This window comes from Dermochelys coriacea, chromosome 4 (genome assembly GCF_009764565.3).
Source record: "Dermochelys coriacea isolate rDerCor1 chromosome 4, rDerCor1.pri.v4, whole genome shotgun sequence".
Lineage (NCBI taxonomy): Eukaryota > Metazoa > Chordata > Testudines > Dermochelyidae > Dermochelys > Dermochelys coriacea.
This window is the reverse complement of record NC_050071.1, coordinates 11,550,622-11,570,430: the sequence shown is the minus strand read 5'-3', so window position 1 is coordinate 11,570,430 and position 19,809 is coordinate 11,550,622. Positions and strand designations below refer to the sequence as shown.

At 44.0% G+C, this 19,809-nt stretch overlaps 1 long non-coding RNA gene across 1 annotated transcript in view; it reads right to left on the bottom strand.

Annotated features, from left to right (window-relative positions):
• LOC119854962 overlaps positions 1–19,290 on the bottom strand; it is a 72,570-nt gene extending 53,280 nt beyond the window's left edge. The window contains exon 1 of the long non-coding RNA XR_005292708.2: positions 19,170–19,290. This is a non-coding gene — a long non-coding RNA (uncharacterized LOC119854962). The remainder of the gene's footprint in view (positions 1–19,169) is intronic.
• Positions 19,291–19,809: the final 519 nt, after the last annotated feature.

The window sequence follows — 19,809 nt, the reverse complement described above, 5'->3', positions numbered from 1 at the left end:
CTCCTGGATATCTCTGGGATTACCAACAGAGCTTCCTCTGCTCCCTCGAGATACTTCACTCCTCTTGGCCTCTTGCCAGACTCCATAGTCCATGAATCCAGGACTTCTGGACTCCCCACCCTTGTCCCTGACTAACTCCCTTTCTCCCTAGGAAGTGACTTCAGGTCTCTTCCCTGCAGCCTATTCCAGCTCTCACTTATTGGCTTTCTAATCCTGTTCCAGCTGCCCCCCTCACAGAGCTTGATTGCCAATAGGCCTTACCAGGAGCTGGCACCCCTCGAGGTGCAGATATAAGGCTAATTGGCCCCTTCTGGCCCACTTTAACCGGCTCAGGGCTTGTGCAGAGTGAATGGCCTCTCACAAAGATGCTAATGCTTGTGAGGAAAAGCTGAGACAGAATCAAACCCTTTTTAAAAAAAAAAAAAAGTTGAACTATGTAAGTAAAACAGCATTGTGGCATTGCTTTGTCTTTGTTTACCAGAAATGGAGCATTTGTGTGGTCACTGCCATCCTTAAAAGTTGGATTTGTTTCCATCACTTTCAAGCAGTTTTTAAATTTGTTTGAATGTTAGTTTATATGACCCTTCAGATTCAACACCCACAGTAGGGGGATGGATGAGGGTGGAGTTTCTTGTACCTGGCCTGATGTTAACCTCTGCTGGAGACAGAAAGCTGGACCAGACAGATCCCAGGTCCAATCTCGCAGGCAATTCCTATGATCCTGATTTTGAAGAGTGACCAGAGATTTTGAGAGCCCAACTGGTAGTGTTGACAACAGTCGCTTATTACAAGGGACGTCCCTTATTTTTTCCATCTCTGTACAAGATCAGGAGTTGCCAAGTGCTGCTAAAAGCAGCAGGAAATACCTCTGGCAAATGTGGGTGAGTGTTGCTTATTAATTAATATTAATAATATCGGGAGAAGGGGTGGGGCAAGGGTACGAAGAAAAAAAAAATCTCTTATTTTTGAAAGACAATGTTGGCAGCCTTTCTGAACAGTTTCTGGAACTCAGGCCTGTTTAAAGCGCCTCAAGTTAAGCACTCAAAAATGAGAAATCACTAGCCACTTATGAAAATCCAAATCCAAAATCACTAGCCACTTATGAAAAACGTGGCCCCGAGCCCAAGCAGTCTAAAAGAACCTTTTCCCTGCAGCACAAGCTGTCCTGCTAGCATGGGAGCTGGTAGGGATGGGATAACAGAGCGGGAATATGAGCCTGACAAAACCATTCATAGGGTCTTTCTGAAATATTTCCCTGCTTTCTCAAGAGAGGAAATCAAAATAGGTTAGTCCAAGCAGATCAATTGGTGGATATATTTATTACAGTATGAAAAATGAAACATTGCACTGTCAGCCCTCTGGCTTGATGGCTCTCCCAGGGCTGGCTGACTCATCAATAGCCTTCTCTCTACTCGGAGGACTTAGTTTTTATCTCCCTTGCAGCAAATTCCTTGCCTGTTTAGGGTGTTATCCCCTCTCCACCAGCTGCCTGGACTGTATGGTTTGGTAGCGCTAAGAAGCCATAACAGATCAGGACCCCAATGTCCAAGGTGCTGTATCTACGCCTATACGGAGATGGCCATTGCCTGAAGAGTCGACAGTCTAAATCGGCAAAAAGAAGCATGGTTGCCCCTATGTTACAGGGGGATCAAAGGGGAGATTTTCAAAGGTTCATTCGGAACCTAATTGCCAGTAGAAATCACTGACCTCGCTGGGGTGGGATGAGACTTATCTACCTCAAGGGGCTGTGGTGATGCTTCTTTAATTAAAATGTTTGCCAAGCACTTTGCAAAATCATGGCTGGATCCACACAGAATTGCCTGCTTACTAGTGAATGTGAGAATAATTCTTTAGCTTCTAGACACTGCAGGACGATGCAGCAGCTTTAGCACAAGAGAAAACACAGTTTTTCTGTTTGAACTATGGAGAGGTGAGGATTTTATCAGACATAGAGGGGATGCAAGCTGAAATGCTCTTTATCTCCCAGCAGACTTGCTATGTCCTACGTGAGAACAGCATGCCACTTATGGATCTGATCGACTGTTGCATGTCATTCGGCAGTGGCAGAAGCTACAAAAAGTTACAAAACAGTGTAAGGCTAGAAGCAAATGTACATTCCTTTGTTGTGCTGGGCAGAAAGAAAAATGGCTCGGTTCTGACAAGTTTGCAGACAGATTTTTCAGACAGCAAAAAGACAAAGCCAAGATTGAAATAGTGACCGGGTAACTACAGGCCAGTTAGTTTGACGTCTGTAGTATGCAAGGTCATGGAAAAAATTTTGAAGGAGAAATTAGTTAAGGACATTGAAGTCAATGGTAAATGGGACAAAATACAACATGGTTTTACAAAAGGTAGATCGTGCCAAACCAACCTAATCTCCTTTTTTGAAAAAGTAACAGATTTTTTAGATAAAGGAAATGCAGTGGATCTAATTTACCTAGATTTCAGTAAGGCATTTGATACCGTGCCACATGGGGAATTATTAGTTAAATTGGAAAAGATGGGGATCAATATGAACATCAAAAGGTGGATAAGGAATTGGTTAAAGGGGAGACTGCAACGGGTCCTACTGAAAGGCGAACTGTCAGGTTGGAGGGAGGTTACCAGTGGAGTTCCTCAGGGATCGGTTTTGGGACCAATCTTATTTAATCTTTTTATTGCTGACCTTGGCACAAAAAGTGGGAGTGTGCTAATAAAGTTTGCAGATGATACAAAGCTGGGAGGTATTGCCAATTCAGAGAAGGATCGGGATATTATACAGGAGGATCTGGATGACCTTGTAAACTGGAGTAATAGTAATAGGATGAAATTTAATAGTGAGAAGTGTAAGGTTATGCATTTAGGGATTAATAACAAGAATTTTAGTTATAAGTTGGGGACGCATCAATTAGAAGTAACGGAAGAGGAGAAGGACCTTGGAGTATTGGTTGATCATAGGATGAATATGAGCTGCCAATGTGATATGGCTGTGAAAAAAGCTAATGCGGTTTTGGGATGCATCAGGAGAGGCATTTCCAGTAGGGATAAGGAGGTTTTAGTACCATTATACAAGGCACTGGTGAGACCTCACCTAGAATACTGTGTGCAGTTCTGGTCTCCCATGTTTAAAAAGGATGAATTCAAACTGGAGCAGGTACAGAGAAGGGCTACTAGGATGATCCGAGGAATGGAAAACTTGTCTTATGAAAGGAGAATTAAGGAGCTTGGCTTGTTTAGCCTAACTAAAAGAAGGTTGAGGGGAGATATGATTGCTCTCTATAAATATATCAGAGGGATAAATACAGGAGAGGGAGAGGAATTATTTCAGCTCAGCACCAATGTGGACACAAGAACAAATGGGTATAAACTGGCCACCAGGAAGTTTAGACTTGAAATCAGATGAAGGTTTTTAACCATCAGAGGAGTGAAGTTTTGGAATAGCCTTCCAAGGGAAGCAGTGGGGGCAAAAGATCTATCTGGTTTTAAGATTCTACTTGATAAGTTTATGGAGGAGATGGTATGATGGGATAATGGGATTTTGGTAAGTAATTGATCTTTAAATATTCAGGGTAAATAGGACTAATCCCCTGAGATGGGATATTAGATGGATGGGATCTGAGTTACCCAGGAAAGAATTTTCTATAGTATCTGGCTGGTGAATCTTGCCCATATGCTCAGAGTTTAGCTGATTGCCATATTTGGGGTCGGGAAGGAATTTTCCTCCAGGGCAGATTGGAGAGGCCCTGGAGGTTTTTCGCCTTCCTCTGTAGCATGGGGCATGGGTGACTTGAGGGAGGCTTCTCTGCTCCTTGAAGTCTTTAAACCATGATTTAAGGACTTCAATAGCTCAGACATAGGTGAAGTTTTTCATAGGAGTGGGTGGGTGAGATTCTGTGGCCTGCGCTGTGCAGGAGGTCGGACTAGATGATCAGAATGGTCCCTTCTGACCTTAGTATCTATGAATCTATGAAATCCTAACTTCCATAGGGCCAGAATTTCATCAGAGATTTCTAGACTTTTGAAAAGATGGCCATATAGTTCACTGACCTGATTTTCTGTGAGCAGGATTCAAATGAAAACATACCTATTTTTTTCCTCTCACACACACACGCACACGCATGCGATTAAAAGCTTGAAAGAGACAAGGATTCCAAGCTATCATGATTTAACTAACTACCACTAACTGTGGTAGACTTCAATAGCTGTCTCTTGTCCTCAAGAATAATTAGGCACAACTAATGAAAATGCCAGGGTCCCAATTCAGAAAAGTTCTTCCCCATGTGCTTAAGTCCATTGCTATTCAGGAAAGGACTAGCCGTGCATAAATGCAGTGCTATTCAGGAAAGCATGTGCATAAGTCCATCTGTATTCAGGAAAAACATATAAACACCTGTTTAAACAGGTGTTTAAAGGAATTTCAGCACATCCTTGAATGCTTTCCTCAATAGGGATGCATGCTTGAATTGAGATCCAGCTGAACTGATGTTTCCAATTATTATGGAGCCATGTGCATAGCTCCACAGTTAATGTTGTGACCAGGTTTCACCCAAACTGAAACTGGTAAAAAACACACAAGGGGGGAAAATACTGAAATATTTAAGGCAAATTTTTTCCTTTACCGGAATTTGAAATGGCAAATGAGATCTCTTGTGGATATTTCATAATTTGAAAAACAACCACCCACCCCAGAGCTGGCCAAAACCCTTTCTTGTAAAAAAAAAAAAAAAAAAAAAAAAATCTAGTCCAAATTTTTTCATGAAATTTGAAATTTCAATTAAAATTCTCATCAAAATGTTGAAATTTGAAAGATTTCACCAGCCCTAACAACCACCTCCACTCTTGCTGGTTTTTCATTTTGACTAGAAAAGTGGATTTTCCTTGAAAATTGGCAGATTTACTCTGACAGCAAGAATTGTTTTGACAAGAGGAGCTGAAGTGCTGCTCCAGTCAGGAGCAGCGGACTCTAGAGAGGTCGGTGTTCTTTTTACAGCCTATAAGCAGCGTAGATAAAAACTAGAAGCTTGTAACAGGACATTACTTTACGTCTAAGAGTTTAGGAGAAGAACCCACAAGAACCCAAAACCAGAAAGAGAAAAAAGCAGGCTGCTGCCTAAATCCGAGAAAGCCAACTTAATACAAGTGGATAGAGTTGTGCATCTGTGATACTTTGCTGCAGAACCCCCTAGTCTGCAAGAAAGATCAGTGATAGCTTGCAATTCCAACAGTTCTTAATACAACACAGCCTGATTCTCATTTATAGAAAGGTGCTTTTACGCTAGACCTCAAAATGGATGTTAATGAAGGATGCAATTTACGCCCACTTTAATGCCCCATTACACTGCCAGACCATCTTTGTGTAAATGAGAATCAGAGCCTGCTTTGAGCAAGGGATTGGACTAGATGACCTCCTGAGGTCTCTTCCAACCCTAATACTCTAGAATTTTAAGATGTCATCAATTGTTGGCAGTGGATAGTAACATCTTTTCAATACCCAGTTCAATGGCTTTGGATCTATGCTGACGCGTAATTTCCCAGATGGCTTCTTTACCACCACCATATTTGCTTGCCCAGATTGTCCTGGCCTCTGTAGGTGCTAGGATACCCAGGCTTTGCAGACTTTTGAGCTCCTCATATACTGGATTATGTAGTGCTTCTGGAATTTTCCTTTACGGTAAACACACAGATTCCACTGTGGTGCCTACTTCCAGTCGCAGCTTTCCTTCAAGGCACCCGTTGCCTTTGAAAACATTCCCATGTGCTTTTTGTCTCCTCTGCCCATGGGATTTCCTCTAACTTCTTGCAGTGCAGTTATAACATTCTGATGCTGCACCCTGATCAGCTCCATGGCTTGCACGGTTGTATTGTTACCATCTGCCACACACTTCTATTGGTACCCTATTTCTCAGGTTCGTTACTACGAGGTCACATTTTCCACTCAACTACAATATGCTCTCATTGTACTTTATTAGATGGCACCTGCTCTTTGTAATGGGCATGTTCAACTCCAATTCTCCCTGAGGAATCACATCGCAGGAGGCCCCACCACCCAGCTAAAAATCACACAGGGTGTTTCCGTATTACCATTGCTGCAGGCACAGAGGTTGGTGATATCGCTTGCCTGTCCCGACAGTCTGAATGCGATATGCTGTCGGACTCAAAGTGCTAGTGATGATGTCATTACTGCTCTTACGTGCCATCCCCCTTTGTTACAAGTCTATCTCCATCTTTCTGAGACTGTCTTCTGGTCTAGCACACACTGCTCCACTGTTCCACATTCCTTACAACGCTGCCCTAGTGCGGAGCAATTCTCCTTTACCCGCTCATGCTGTCTCCCACAGTAAATCCATCTCACGATGGGTATGGAACTCTGGCCATTTGCTCTCCTTTGTCATCATCTCATTGCATGTATTCTGGGGGTGTGGTTCCTCCCAGGGCTTTCATCCTCTCTCGAGGCTTCTGGTGCATGCTCCATGTCTAAGCATCTGTCTAATGTGAGATCACTTTCCCAGAGCAGCTCCTCCCCCAGGTGGTGATCCCAAGCGCTGCAGACCATCTTCTCCCAAATTAGGGAATCAGTCTCCGAAATAGCATAGAGCAATGCTTCTCGAGCTATCTGATGTGGGGGACCAGCAAATTTTTTTTTCCCCAATGTGCACGCAGGCTGGCAGCCAATGGCTCACGGACTGGCACTGGTCCACAGATCACCACTTTGAGTAGCACTGGCATAGAGCAGCCACAGTGTGTGTGTAAGGCAGTAGTAACAGAGGTCTATCCCCTCCCCTTCAAATTGGTCTCTGTTGTAAAACCTTGTGTCACTCCACAAGTGTCATATGGCTTTGAGGAGCAATAGGTCCCCACTGCTGTGAGGCTTGGGGAATTGGTGAGCGTCAGCATGCTGCAGACCATTCTGCCTTGTTCCCCAATAAGGTAAAGTAACAGTTTTACTTTCCTGCTGTTTTCATCATCCTGCATGGCCAGGCCTGTTAGAGAGCTTATTCCTTCACTCTCCCACTTCCCTGGTCTTTCTCACATGAACAGAGAGCAACAATACCCGAAGTCTGAAGGTGCAAACAATTCGATGTTTATCGGGGTGAACTTCCAGCAAGCTTAAATCCAAGTTCCTTTTTCCTTATTTTCGAATCCCAACTTACTTCCTGTTTGCCCCTAATTTATATAATAATATTCTTATCTATACCTTAACCAATCATTCTACTGAAATTTAACTAACCAATCCTAACATATTGTAACATGATTAGCTAACCAATTATATCCCACCACCTTAATTAGTTTACACCCAGCAAAATTAATTATACAGCAGACAGAAACAATCACAGAACCAGACAGAGACCATGCCAATAAACAATAGCAAAGTGGGAACTATAATGACAAACAATACAGAAGTGAGGATTTCACAACTACATCTATAAAGACATAAGGGTTTCCCAGCTGTGTCTATTGATAAGTGAGTTCTTACCAGACAGAAAACTATCAGACTAAATTTCCTTTTACATCTTCTAGGCTCTTCCCTTTCTCTGGAGGTGATAGATCGGATCAACGGCCTAACAGCCCCATATTGACTAGTTTGGAATATGAGAATGTGACCGGTCGCTTCCCAGCTTATGACTGCCCCTGCTGCTTAGCCAAAGGCATTGGCCTAAGAACAGGGCCTCAGACTGTCACAGTGAGAAAAGGCCCTTACACAGATTCTTTCTTGTATACCTCTATTACTAGCTAAATGATAAACATACACCTACATTCTTAGAGTCTAGGCCTTTACAGACAGGCCTGAATATCTATATCCTAACAAGGCCTGTCTACAGCTGGAACTCCTCCTTCCATGGGTCCCATCACTGGGCTCGGTCTGCAAAATCCAGGGCTCCGGAGGGCTTCAGACCAAGTTCCATGGCTCCATGTGCCAGCTACTGCACTGCAGAGAACACCCACTCAGATGCAGCCACCGTGTTTAGTTCGCAGAGAGAGGTGCTGAATGCAGGTTAAGTTGAACGAGCGGAGTTTTATTAAACCTTGTGCACAGTTCTGTCCATGTGGTCGAGCTGCTTCCAGCCTAACTCCCCGTGTTCCTGGTGTCCCCTCAATAACAGTCCTTCCAGCAGACTGTGCGCTCTCTGACTCCAGTTCCACTCATTGTGATCCCCCCTCCCACACACAAAACTCATTTGGCTCCAGGTTGGGGGAAGACCTTAGCCTGCCTCTTACAACTTTGATTAGCTATTCTTCAGGGAGGCAGGGAAATAGGGATGAAGAATCAAAAAGGGGTTTCTCCTTGGCAGGGCTGAAATTCATGACAGGGTTGGAGTTTCTCACCTCACCACACTGGCTCCAGCAGGGGCAAAAAAATCACCTGACTTGTGATTAAGGCATGAGAGTGCTGGCAACACTGCAATTTTCAGCTGAAACAATTGAAGGTCATTTGTGACATAATCACCTTGCAGGAGGCCTTGCTACCTCGCTAAAACTACCATTGTTGCATGCACCAAGGTTGGTATTATCCCTTGTTGCACGGATCAAGAGACACCTGCCTTCCTTTCCATATATCAAAGATAAGTTATAGTTTCAATGAGGGGAACACATCACTGTGAAACCAGGGACATCCTCCCATATGTAGACAGTCCCAGAGTTTTAAAAATAGCAACATTCAGTGGAATGATGGGGAACCTCAACAGGTGCAGAGTTCAGGTTTGATTCATCCAAGCCAAGTAGACCTTCAGAGTCAGCAAGACTGGGCTGGGGAAAAGCCTCATGATTATAGCCACTCCCGCAATATTTCGGCACGCCTGGCACTTGAAAGCCAACAGGAAAAACCTTATCTAAATTCAGTTGTAGAAAGGGCTGGGTGGAAATTATCACAAATATGCAGGGCTGACGTGAGCATTTGAAAAGTTCTCTCCTTAAGAGGATATGGAGTTTGGGTGCCCATAGCAATACCTTGTTAGAGCAAGATGGGTATGGTCTTGAGGGTGCACTGTGATCTGGGAGGTATTATGGGCACACTTCAGAAACACACAGTTGTGCAAATTAGACTATTTGCTGTAGACTTGCAGTGTGGCCTTGCACAAAGCACTTCACCCTAACTTAAACTTAAAACCTGTGAAGTGAAGAGAGGTAGACAGTTGGTTTTCAATAGGAATTCAGCACCTTACTCCCCTTTGGTGCTTTAAAAAACACTAGGATAGGGCTTTCAAAAGCTCCTCTGATGGAAGGTACTATAAAAGTGCATAGGATCAGTTGAGACTAGCATTTTCAGAGCCACTACTGATTTTAGGCACCTCAGTTTTCAGGCTCCCAACTTCAGACACTTTTAAGGTCGGATTTGCAGAATGTGATCGTGGTCTCAAAATGGGCCCCTCAAAACTGAGGAACCTCAACTCACTAATCGCTTTTGAAACTCAGGCCTGTAACAGCTATTTTGTTGCCCCTAAAGTATCCAGAAGAAAAATGCAGAGACAAAGAGTTGTTGATTGAGGAGAGACAAGCCAAAGAATCTTTGTAGAGAGAACAGCCTATGTCCTCAGAGAGATCTGGAATCCAAGTCCATGTAGAGTGAAATGTGTAGATTTCAAACTTTGGGCCTGAGTCTCACTTATGATGAGACAACCTCACACCACAGTGGCAAATTCCATTTATCCCCACAGTGGGTATTTGCCCCACCATCATAAACCTGTGGACCTGGGCTGGGATATTCACTCGCAGATGCGGAGTAGCCATACCCTCCAAGGCCCCTTTGCACAGCTTGAGTGATGTAAAGTGCCCTTAGTATAAATAAGAATTAGGCCCTTTGTCTTCATCAGATCAAAGCTTTTGCTGAAATGAATAGAAAGGTCTCCACCTCTATGGGTAAGTCTGTTTAGGAGAAAGCAGTGTTCCATTTGTGACATCACCAGGGGGTTTTGCAGCAGGAAAGCGTATTAGGGATAAACTGGTTTCATATACCCCATGAGAGTTAATAGTTTAATTCTCTAACACAAGTTGAGCTACAGGTTATGCCATTAAGCTGATTAAGGTTAAGTTGAATAATTAAGCAGAGGTCATGGTGGATGGACAGCCTTGTGAGGCTCTGAGTTCCCCACCCCCACTTCAAAGTAGCTGAGTGTTGGAATTGCTTCATGTTAGCATCTGTCTGGAGCAAGTTTTTCTGTGGTGTTGCCAGGAAGATTACAGCAGAGGAGGTCAGGTTGCATAAATTAATTAATGGAAATTTGTGGGCTGTGACCATTGTCATGCAATAGAGTTTCCCATACCTCCTGCAAGGTCCTTGTTATGCTGGAAAGTGTTAATGGCTGCTACATCAAGCAAGCCTTTGATCTATAGACAATCACAGGCCAGACCTGTTAAGCACCCATCTTTCAGGCTGAATGGAAGGATCAATTAAGCCCCTTAATGTAGCAAGATAGGCGGAGACAACAGAAGCCACCACCCAAGGCAAAGGGCAGCCTGACAAAGCCTGACCTGAAGCTAAGGACATGTCTTTATTAGCAATGTTAAACTCCTGCCACCTATTCCTCCTGAGGGGAATAGCTACCAGCAATGGGAGCATGGCTTAATGTGATGCACAACGGTAATAACAAATAATCAGAACTGAACACAGGTGGAAAGCATGTTGCTCGAGCAAGTCAGAGTGAAATGTTTTTGTATGAAATACCCGTTGATTGGTTTCAAATCATGAACACATTTATGAATATGAAACTGTTAGTCAGCAATAAATTTTCCTTCCTTGTTTTTTCCTATGTTCAACTCAATGAACAGTTTCACAGAAAGTGTCTGCTTTCTTCATAATTTTTTTTTTATTTTTGCATCAGAAAACTGAAGAAATGAAAATCAAAATGTTTTGGCTGAAACCTGAAAAAAAAAAATGGGCCAATTTTGTTGTTTACTTTCATCAGGTTTGGACTGAAAACTTTTGGTTTGCAGTAGCTAAAACACTGGCGGGGGGAGCAGATTGGGTGGGATGTGGGGGTTAAGTTAAAATTGTCCACTGAACACTGACAAAAATTTAAAAAAATCAATGTTTTCATCAAAAATTTGTTGGAGGGGAAAAAAAACCCACCCACACACACACACTCCATTTTCTTACCAGCTCTCTCATTAATATTTGGGAACCCAACTAAACTAAACTGGTAGAATCAAAGATTTAGAGTGAAGGGAGTGATCCGCAGTTTAATAGTTTCTGCATACAGCAAGTGCTTCATATAAATAGGTAGATGTTTAAGGCCAAAGGGGAATTTATTAAGACCTAGTCTGACCTCCTGTATAACACAGGCCAGAGAACTTTAAGTAATTTCTGCCTAAAGCCCATGAGAGAGAGAGAGTTATAGAACTTTAAGGGTACGAAAAGTAAAACACTGCCAAAAGATTTAGCAAAATATGTTAAGATTTTCAGCAAACACAACCAGAGCATGATTCAAGGCATTGTTCTCAGAAGCAAGTTGCTACAGGCACAGGTTATCACGGGGAAACAGAGCACATGCCAATAACCACCTCTCTAATAAAAAGAAGTTTAATTTCCTCACTAGGTGTGGGTAAATATTACATGCTGGCTTGTTTGACTAGGTGGGGAAGGAACCTTTTCCTGGTGGATATAAGATGTTTGCCTGGGATACTGTGCGTGTTCTAGGCATCAGCACAAGCCTCTAAGACAAACAGAGCAATCTGTGGAAAATGCTGCTTATGGATAGAAACCAGGTGAGGAGCGTTAGTGATGGAACAGTCAGGGGGTGAGCACTGAAAGAGCTTGAGTAACCAGCAGATCCAATAAGCTACCCTTACACCTGCTGCGCCTTACTGCAGGAGTAGTCCCATTGTGTAGGGGCATACTGGGGCCCTTTTGTTCCTCTGCATGGCCTACTACGTGATAGATCTTAATGCAGAGGGAGCAGCTGCTATCCAGCTGCTGCTACTCCTCCTGCAGAAGTCAGCCAGGAATGGGTGGGTAGGGCTGCAGAACGTCTCTTCCCCCAGCACACTGGTCTGTGTGGCCACAATGGGACAGAGAGGGGAATAAACTGTACTGGGATAAAGTGCTCCTGCAGATTATGTCCTGCCCACAGAGCAAGGAGGCCAAGCATATTTAGGCAAATGCTTACAGCGAGGCATGAGCTTAAGTGCTTTGCTGGACTGGGGCCTAAAATTGCTCAGAGACATTTCCACTCATTTAAAATATAAAAGTTTTAATAGTTGCACCAGTTATTGAACTGATTATTCACCAGGTCTTTAAAGAAGTGTGGCATGCGGTGGGGAAGGGGAAGGGTCGGCCCTCATTCTGAAGCAGTGAGCCATCGGGTTCAAACCTTTAGCCTGGTGACTGCAGCGTTATCTGGGTAGAAAGTCAGTAGAACACTTCCCATCATCAGGCTGTCGGATTCCCACCAGGGACCTACACTGCCCCGAGCTATAAGGCTAATACAGGTGGTCTATTGCATCACTGAGCCCTGTCTACACCAGTCACAATAGTAAGTATCTAAAGCTACTTGCCAGGTGATTCAGTCTCATCAATACCAAGCCTTTAAAAATTGAGTCACTGCCCCAAAAATCATGATTTTTTTGTTTTTTAAAACAAAAAAAACCCAACACTTTTTAATTGCCTTTTGAGCTCTTGGGGTCCACTCGGGTCACATTCACAAGCTTTTCTCTGCAGCCATAAGAGCTCAAATATGTTATTTTAAAATGAAAGCTGGGGATTTAAAAACCATGCCAAATATTGCAAAACTCATAAGAGTTGGCAAGGCCAGGTGACCTCATTAGGGTCTAGGTGATGCTTTTGTGGAGGTCTGCACTGCTTAGCACACTGCCACTTACAGACAAGCTGGGAATGGGAGTCTGAGAGGCAGTTACTGCATTTCTAAGCTATCCATCCTGCTTCTCCCACTCAGGAGGGAAGTGTTTGGAGTGGGGAGGCCTACACATCCTGCAGGTCCTGGGGCTCTGTGGGAGGAGGGAAGCCGCTTCCCCAGAGAAAGAGAGTGAACCCCCCTGTGGCGATGGCTGACCTGGAGCTCCAGGGACCCATACAGCAGCCGCCATTTCCACACCAGACCTGCGCACACACCTCCCTCGCTGATCGGCTGCAGGCAGGCGTGAGAGCTAACGTGGTATGGAGCAGCGTTCTCTCTCAGTTATCCGCTTGGCTAAAGAGGGGCAAGGCCCAGACAGTGGCTGTTGCTCTGGTCCATGGAGCTTCTGTGGTCTCACCATGGGAGGGAAGGCTGTACCACAGAGTTCTTGCTACCTACTTCCACCCACCCCTAACTTGGATCAGCTGGGTTCTGCTCCCTTCCACGCACTGTAGAAGAGGGGCATGTTATAGCCCTAGAGGGAAATCATAGCCTTACTCATAGTGAGTAGAGCTGTTACTCAGTGAGTAGGCCCATGGGAATCAAGATAACTCTTTGAATCACTTTGCGGGCCGATTCCCATTGGTGACCTGCACGCCACTGGCTGCAAGATTAAAGCAGTTCATCTACTGTGCCACCATCTATCATCTCAGCATGAGTAAAGGGATCAGAATCTGGCCCATAGTAGCTGGGAGTTTTAGCCATACACTCCATTTACAATATAATAATAAAAGCTAGCCAAACAGTCTAGGGATCTTGGACAAATATTTAAAAGTACATTTTAAAAAACCCCTAAAACCTAATACTACTAAATAAATAACCAGACAGCACAAAAATATACCAGATTCCCCATTTCCCCCCTCAAATTCTCTAGCCGCTGCTACCTAATGACATGCAAGATAAAGAAAAGGAAAAGTAAAAAATCAGAACAATTTCATCACAGTGTGCAGGGAAAGTGCCATAAACCACAACCCTGGTCACCCTTATTGAACACTCCCAGTGGAAGCCATTGTTGAGAGTGTTTGGTGAGCTTTTCTAGAGTAGCTGGGTTTGGATTTCAAGGTACTGTAAAGAAAAGAAAAACAGGGGCAAGCACGAAAGCCAATATATGAATAACAGAAGGCACTAGCATTCCAGGTATGCAGCCAGGTGGGTGGGAAAAGAATGAGTCATTATCCTAATGAAGAGTTACCCCAACAATAAATGTATGAGTAAGCATAAAACGACAATGACTCATGATTGCATAGGCAGAACTGGAGCAGGTTCGTTAGGGATGGGCACAGTTCAGAGTTGAAGATTGGCTGTTCTTGGTTAACCATACTGGGTCAGACCAGTGGTCCATCTAGCCCAGGATCCTGTCTTCTGATAGTGGTCTGGGCTAGATGCTTCATAGTGAATGAACAGAACAGGGCAATTATAGAGTTCAGTCCCTGACCATCCTGGCTATTAGCCATTGATGGACCAATCCTCTGAACTTATCTAGTTTTTTTGAACCCTGTTATATCTTGGCCTTCACAACATCCTCTGGCAAGGAATTCCACAGGTTGATGGTGCGTTGTGTGGGGAAAAAAAAAAAAATACTTCCTTTTGTTTTAAACCTGCTGCCTATTAATTTCATTCAGTGCCCCCAGTTCTTATGTTATGAGGAGTAAACAACACTTTCAGAGAAACATCCACAAAGTAGGATGCTTATGCAAAACTCCACTGAAGCCCCCTGAATAACTGCAACCACCACTTCCAAGTAACCTCATCCCTCAGTTTCCTTCACTAACCCTGCCCCCCAAATGGGATCTATCTTGCCCATTCCTAGTTGTAGACTTCATTTGGCAGAGAAGCCAAACAGCTAGCTAGCGCTTCCAGATCTTTATAGGGGCCATCACTGGCAAAATGGATATTTCTAAATGGCACCAGAGAAAGAGATAGGAAATATTTCAGAACCTCAAAAGGTGAATGTTTGGCAGGATGGGGCTTTTTTTTTTTTTTTTGCAAACCTCTGAACCAGTTCACCCATCCCTGCACCTGGATTAGATTAGACAACAAAGTTAGTCCTGGTCCTATACATGCCCATAGGACAAAAATTGTGTCCTGAGTGCTGCATGTTCAGAGAGTCACAAATGGCATCCTACAGGTATGTTCCTGGTCCTCTCCATTAGCAAGCAGCAGCTCTCCTGGTGTGAATCAGTGTCCGCTAAGAGCCAGCTGAGATGATGAGGGAGGTGACCTGATGTGGGTAACATTATTATATTGGTTTCAAAGCAGTAACCATGTTAGTCTGTGTCAGCAAAAACAACGAGGAGTCCTTGTGGCACCTTAGAGACCAACAAATTTATTTTGGCATAAGCTTTCGTGGGCTAGAACCCACTTCATCAGGTGCATGGAGTTGAAAATACAGTAGCAGGTATAAATACACAGCACATGAAAAGATGGGAGTTGCCATATCAAGTGGGAGGTCAGTGCTAATGAGACAATTCAAACAACAGTAGGATACCAAGGGAGGGGGGAAAAATCACTTTTGTAGTGGTAATGAGAGTGGTCCATTTCAAACAGTTGACAAGAAGGTGTTACTAACAGTAGGGGAAAATTAGGTTTTGTAATGACCCATTCACTCCCAGTTTTTATTCAGGCCTAATTTGATGGTGTCCAGTTTGCAAATTAATTCCAGTTTTGCAGTTTCATGATGGAGTCTGAAGTCACCTACTACAAGACAGGCCCAACACAGAAAGTAACAGAATGCCACTAGCTGTCATCTACAGTCCCCACCTAAAACCTCCCCAGCGCATCATCAAGGATCTATCCTGAAGGATGATCCCTCACTCTCACAGACCTTGGGAGACAGGCCAGTCCTCGCTTACAGACAGCCCCTCCCCACAAACCTTAAGCAGATACTCACCAGCAACTACACACCACACAACAAAAACACCAACCCAGGAACCAAACCCTGCAACAAACCCCAGTGCCAATTCTGTCCGCATATCTATTCAAGGGACACCATCATAGGACCTACCCACTTCAGCCACACCATCAGGGGCTCATTCACCTGCATATCTACCAATGTGATATGTGCCAGCAATGGCCCTCTGCCATGTACATTGATCAAACCAGACAGTCTCTATGCAAAAGAATAAATGGACACAAATCTGACATCAGGAATAACATTCAAAAAAACCAGTAGGAGAACACTTCAACCTCCCTGGTCACTCAATTACAGACCTAAAAGTGGCAATTCTTCAACAACAACAAAAAATTTTCAAAACCATACTCCAATGAGAAACTGCAGAACTGGAATTAATTTGCAACTGGACACCATCAAATTAGGCCTGAATAAAGACTGGGTGTTGATGGGGCATTACAAAACCTAATTTCCCCCATACTAATTTCCCCCTACTGTTACTCACACCTTCTTGTCAACTGTTTGAAATGCGCCACTCTCATTACCATAACAAGTGATTTTTCCTCCCTTGGTATCCCACTGTTAATTGAATTGTCTCATTAGCACTGACCTCCCACTTGATATGGCAACTCCCATCTTTTCACGTGCTGTGTATTTATACCTGCTACTGTATTTTCCACTCCATTCATCTGATGAAGTGGATTCTAGCCCACGAAAGCTTATGCCCAAATAAATTTGTTGGTCTCTAAAGTGCCACAAGGACTCCTGGTTGTTGTTATACTGATTATGTGATCCCAGGAGTCACGCATCTCTTTGGGGGCCAGGAGCCATGCTCACAAAAACAGACCCTGTTCGACCACACAGCTAGCCTTCTGAGCAGACTAATGCAGGTTTAAAGTTGAGGGCTTGCTTCCTGCTTATTCTAAAGTGTGCACACATCATGCTATTTCCCCGCAATGTGTAGCATGTGGCAGGACTGGGCAGGAAACCCAGCGATGCGGTTAATGGACAGGAGGAACATGCTTGGAGAAGCCATCCAATCGGTACTGATGTTGCCTCTGGAGGACGTTGTGACCATCAATGACTGTTGTGTGGCCTCATGTAGCTCCAAACCAAGTTCCTGACTGACTGGTGAGTCCAGCCTGTCCAGGGCAAATGTTCCAAGTTGTGAGTCCAGTAGCCTCCAGGCAACTTATAGCCTAGCCTATGTGGTGTAGCACACACAATTCTCCAATGTAGCGTGATGCACACAGACAGCTAGGAAGCCGCTCTATTGTTCGTCTGCACTCCATCAGCTAAAGGAAACTCCATGCCACCGTCACGCTTGTGGCACGCATGGCAAAATCGGGTGACAGCCCACGTTGTGGTTTTGTTGTTGCCGCCAACAGCCCATCAGCACTTTCAGGGCGTGTGGGTTTGCTGTTGCTGACCAATGGCTTTGGGGTGTGGCTATGTGGGATGTACATCACATCATGAAGGCAGCATGGTGATACAATTGCTACAGAGGCTTTGCACAATTTGCTCCTATATAAACTTTCTGCTTCATCCCTAGAGCGGACTTGTGGTAGACTGGTCTGTGGCCTGTACCTCTAGGGAGGAGTTGCTGTGTGTGAACGTATGGTCAGTCTAGGTTCTCATAGGGCCCCCCCTCACCAAGGTATCTGGTCATAGCATGTTTGATGGGTGAAAATCCTTTCTGCATTTGACATTGTTGTCACAAATATGGCAGTGATTTATTGCGGGATCACTTCTGAAGGTCAAGGATGATCTTCAGCTACACAGAGAGCAATGCTACTTATAAGGCCATCACCCTACTATCTGAGCACCCCATCCCACCGCTGAACTCATCCTCAGAACGCCCCTGTGAGGTAGAGCAGTACTAATATCCCTGTTCCTTGGGAAACTGAGGCAGCGAGCAATTAAATGACTAGACCAAGCTCACACAGAAAGAGAGCCAGCCACAAAATAGAAATAAAATAATAATCCAGGAGGAAAGGTCCCCACCTCAAAAAGAATGGACATTTTCAGTTTTTAATATGAAAATAAAATGTTTAGTTTTTCCAGTGTCTGGGGTGGGTAAAAGCCACAGAGAAAGCATTTTCCACAATTTCAAAACAAAAACATTTTAAGGTCTCCTTTTAAAATTTGTTTCAAATTTTTGTGGAAGAGAGAAGCAAAACATTTTGTCAAAAACATTGACTTCTGAAAATTTTCAGAAATGGGGTTTGGTCAAAACAAATTTTCAAAAACTAACTTTAGTCCCAAAGCATCAGTCTGGAAGCCTCCAGAAGAGCTGGGAATCACATCTTCGTCAGCTGTTCTTTGCCTCACTGAGGCCTATTGCCTGGCGTGGCTCACCTCACCTTGCCATATCGTATGGGCAAGGAAGCGATTAGTGTCCTGGCAACGGTGTCTCAGTTGCACAGGCCCTATGCTGAACATATGCCAGCTGTGGGACTGAAGCAGATTTTCAGGCTAGCTGTGGCAGCTCTCCACCCCTTGTTCATTTCAGGGGATAGGTTGTGAGGGCTTGGCTAGCCTGAACCATCCAAAGATCACACCTTGCGTAGCCTAGAGCCGGCAGCGGCTGTATAGGGGGTGCAATCTGTATTCAACGCTGAACTTCTCCATGGTTGTGTGAGAATGATTCACTTCTTTAGGGTTGGCCAAATTCTGATTCTCAACAGCAGTCAGAGCAAAGAGACAAGCAAATAACAATATGATCAGGCTGCTGGGTGTGGATGCTGAGGAATCTTTGTAGCTCACAAAGAAGTAACTAAAGAGCAGAACATGAGCAAATAAAAAAAAAAAAAAAAAAAAAACCACCCAACACCACTGAATCAAATCTAGAGGCAATAAAGAGAACTTCCCCCTTCACTTTCTGAAGAGCTGGATACCTGCATTAAAGAGAAACAGGACTCATTTTGTTCAGCCCAACAGTTGAAAAGTTGTACACATAAAAAGCATTTGTCAACAGGTATTGTGAAATGTGTTTGAAAATTAAGGCCAAAAGTTCATCATCTAAATAACAACCTCAAATAAAAGTGGCCCAATGTGTTTGTACAATGTTTAGCACAGTGGGGTCCTGCTCCATGACAAGGCCCCTGAGCACAACAGGAATACAAACAATCAATAATAATGTTTCAGAAATAATGAGCCTGCCACTACATCCAGCAAAGTCAATGGGAACTTGAGAAAAATCAGGCCACTTTTATTTAGGTTCCTTAAGTATGACTCTCAGGTATCCATTCAGCAATTCTATCTGTGACAAAAGGTATGGTGAGGTGATGTCCTAGCCCTTCCAGCATACTTTTCTTGGCAGAAGGGCTAGTACACCACCCCTTGCCCCTGCTCTTGAGGCACCAAGTGCCCCACTAGTGGCCTAGGAAACTTGTAGAGAAGGGAAGGGGTCTGGGTTTATTTCTCACTCTGAGCCCCAGCAGGTTTTTTACCTTCTGCCCCCTTGGGTAGGGATACCCTCCATCCTTGACACTGGGGCAGAATCTCCCTTTCTCTGGTCTTTCACTTGTCAGCAACACACCTCCAGTCTTCTCTCCTTCCTCACTCCACCCTGTCTGCCAGGAGGGGAGGGGAGCAGGGGTTATTAGGTTCCTGACAGAGTCTTAATTGACTACAGGTGCTCCAATTAACCTGTAGTAACCTTCCCTAGTCTATAGGAAACCACTCCTTAATTAGCCTAGGGCATATACATCTCCCCTCTCCCACTGCACCGTGGCCCTGCTGTATCACATATCCTATTCAGCACTTGTTTAAATCACATTAATTTAATCGGATTTAAGCACATAAAGTTTAGCATGCATTTAAGGGCTTTGCTGAATAGGTAGGGATTTAATCCTGGGTTTTAATGCTTAGCTGAATCACTATTTAACAGCCTAACTTTGGGCACCCAATTTTGAAAATTTAGGTCTAAGGATTGTACTATGATTGACATTTCTGAATGTGCTGCTGATAATGGCCATCGTCTTGAGGAACAATATAAATTAGGGACAGACAGCAGTCTATTGTAGTAATTGGATTTACAAATCTACCCTGTGAGCTCAACTGTAAAATAATATATGAAAGTGATAACAA